At 46.9% G+C, this 3,043-nt stretch overlaps 1 pseudogene; it reads right to left on the bottom strand.

Moving 5' to 3' along the window:
• Positions 1-613: 613 nt before the first annotated feature.
• On the bottom strand, positions 614-1,565 carry LOC104855998 (annotated as a pseudogene).
• Positions 1,566-3,043: the final 1,478 nt, after the last annotated feature.

The following is a 3,043-nucleotide window of genomic DNA, read 5'->3' as shown; positions in this document are numbered from 1 at the left end:
GGTAGCTGCATTTTGAACATCTTTAGGCTGAGAAGACAACAAGTGAGGTGACCGAGCTAAATGTCTAAGTCTGAGGCCCCAGACAAAAAGCTCTCCTTACAGGGAAAGGCAGGCAGTCTGGCACTGGATGTGAGCACCTCAGAAAGCAGAGAGGTGGTGAAATATAACAGAAGCAAAACTGGAAAGTGGGAAAATTAAATGAAAACATAAGGAATCTCATGAGTATATGTGCTGAGCAACAAAGACAAAGAAAGCACCAGGAATATCTGTGGCAGATGGCTGGATAAGACTGGGAAACATGTATCACAAATACACTAGAGGCAGAGGCAAGCATGGGCCTGTGTGTGACACTGACATGAACTGACTCACTGTAGGTCCAGGCACACCTCTTATACCGCACGATCACTCACAGACCTCTTCAACTCTCAGAGATGTCCACTTTTTGATGACAGGCTTTAGTTCCAAGGTTTAGAAATATACAAAATAAACATCAATAGTTCTATGTATGGCTGCAAATTTGTGTATGCTTAAATATGTATTTATGTGACAAGGAAATTATTCTATGGATTGTTCCAATGAATTCGTTCTAAGAAGAGTACTGAGCCGGTCTGTTTCAATTCTGTGCTTGCTGTGAGCATCGCCCACACAAAACCCTTGCAAGTGCTCCCTTCACCTCCGTGTTCCTCAGGCTGTAGATGACCGGGTTGAGCATCGGGGTGATGACCCCATAGAGCATGGAGATGAGTCTGTCCCTGGCAGGGGAGTGTCGGCTGGAGGAGCGGCCGGATGTAGGTGAAGATGGCTGTGCCATAGAACAGACAGACCACCAGGAGGTGGGAGGTGCACGTGGAGAAGGCCTTGCGCTTCCCCTCTGCAGACTGGATCTTCAGGATGGTGGAGATGATGTAGACGTAGGAGACCAAGGTGGTCAGGAATGCGCTGGTCCCAAAGACTCCTCCTATCACTAAAGCAAGAATTTCTGCCACGTAGGTGGATGAGCAAGACAAGGCCACAATCTGTGGGATGTCACAGTAGTACTGGTTGACCAGATTGGACCTGCAGAAGGACAGGCTGAAGGTGGACACCGTGTGAATAACAGAATTAAGGAACCCGGCTGCCCAGGTCCCAGATGCCAGCTGGGCGCAGCGAGCCTTGGTTATGATGACAGAGTAGCGAAGGGGGAAGCAGATGGCCACGTACCGGTCATAAGCCATGACAGCCAGCAGGAAGACTTCAGTCCCCATCAGAGCCACCAGGAAATACAGCTGCAGAGCACACCCAACAAAGGAAATGCTGTGGTCCTCAGTCAGGAGGTTGTGCAGCATCTTGGGGACGGTTGTTGTTGAACAGAACATGTCTAAGAGGGACAAGTTTGCCAGGAAGTAGTACATGGGTATGTGCAGCTTTGCCTCGGTCCCGATGGCCAAGAGGATGGACCCGTTTCCCACCAAGGTGACCTGGTAGATGATGGCAAAGGCCACAAAGAGAGAGTAACGCACCTCAGGGAGGTCAGAGAGCCCGGTGAGGATGAAATGAGTCACCGTGGTGCCATTGTAGACGTCCATCTGCTCTTCACCCTGGTCTTTCTGGAGGGAAGAAGCCAGAAAATCAGGTTATGGAGCCAACTGCAGAGCCTCATGCCAAGAAATGTCTGGAAAACAATACTATGTGATTGATGATGGACTACATTAGCCTTTCAGTTATTTAGAGACTGGCCTCTAAAATTAATATGAAAAAGTCTCTTAAATGCAGCACTTAATATTTTAGCACTTCAAGGCCTTTGCACAGAACAGCTTCCCCAGTCTAGCAGTAGAACTTGTAGACAATATCTTGCTGAGTGCTGTGTTTCCCAGGTTGGAAATGAACTTGTGCTTCCCCTGCCGTAGTTTCCCATGGTGCTGGGATTACAGGTGTTGGCCACCATACCTGGTTACAATGGTATTTCCTAAAATATTCTTCTTTGGTTTCTTGTCAGTAGAAAACCTTCCATGGAGCTAAAGAGATATTGAAAGTCCACTTTCTTAAAACTTTTGTTTTCCCTTTAGCTTAGTTTGGGATTTCATAATTCAGTGAAAATTGGTAAGGCCTATCTCACACCTGTGTCCTTCTGTTTTACATTTTTCACTATTTTCAGTTTGTGTACTGTCTCAATACTGATACCTTGAAAGTGGATGCTACTGATTGTTCCTTTATATATAAACTGTAGTAATATTGGAAATTTACTGACCCATAAGAAAGGTAGTTAAGTAACAGGGAAAGAATGAATGGTGAACATCTGCTGGGATGAAATATTTCTACATTGAGAAACCAAAATACACAGTGATGGTCTAAGTTTTAAAATTTGCACATTGCCATGAGTTGAACTCCACATTCTGCCCCTCTGCTAAACTGCACTCACCCCGTGGCCCTGGCTCCTTCCTGAAGCAATGCTGCCATGTCTCTATGAGGTGCAATGAGAAATACAGTGAGCGCGGCTGCCCAGTGCCGTCCCAAGCACAGGCAGGCACAGAAAGTGTGACGCTGGATCCTCACCCACCTTGTTTCCTGGATCCAGCACCATGCGACGTCTGGCTCTTCCCAAAGTGAAGAGGACCAGGCAAGGTAAAGATTTTGAAGCAGCACACGACAGAACAACTAAGAATACTCACAAAAGTGGACTTCGAGAGCTGCGGCAGGAAGTGGCAAATAGAATGGGCTGTTAGGAGCTGAAACGGGGGATGGGGGACTTAGGAAGATTAATGGCAATGTGCCTTACTGTCCAGTGGGGACTGCAGCACTGATTATGCCCGGAGCAGGCTGCCAAGAATTAACTCCACATTGGGCTTCTTTTAAGAAGTGAGTCCAGCCCGCCAAAGCCTACATGCTAAGGTCAAGTGACTCACACTCAAGTTCCACTCTCCTGACTAAACCCTCTTCAGTAGAAGGACATGGCTCTCATTGCACCCCATATTATGTCCATCGTGTTCCTAATTTGACAATGCTTTGTCTTTCCAAGTCTTGTTTGCTTTATTTCCATACTAACTGCATGGCTGCACCTTCACAG

This window comes from Fukomys damarensis, unplaced genomic scaffold, assembly GCF_012274545.1.
Source record: "Fukomys damarensis isolate Sample0158 unplaced genomic scaffold, DMR_v1.0_HiC HiC_scaffold_3, whole genome shotgun sequence".
Lineage (NCBI taxonomy): Eukaryota > Metazoa > Chordata > Mammalia > Rodentia > Bathyergidae > Fukomys > Fukomys damarensis.
Note: the sequence above shows the minus strand (reverse complement) of the source record. Positions and strands in the feature narration are given on the sequence as shown.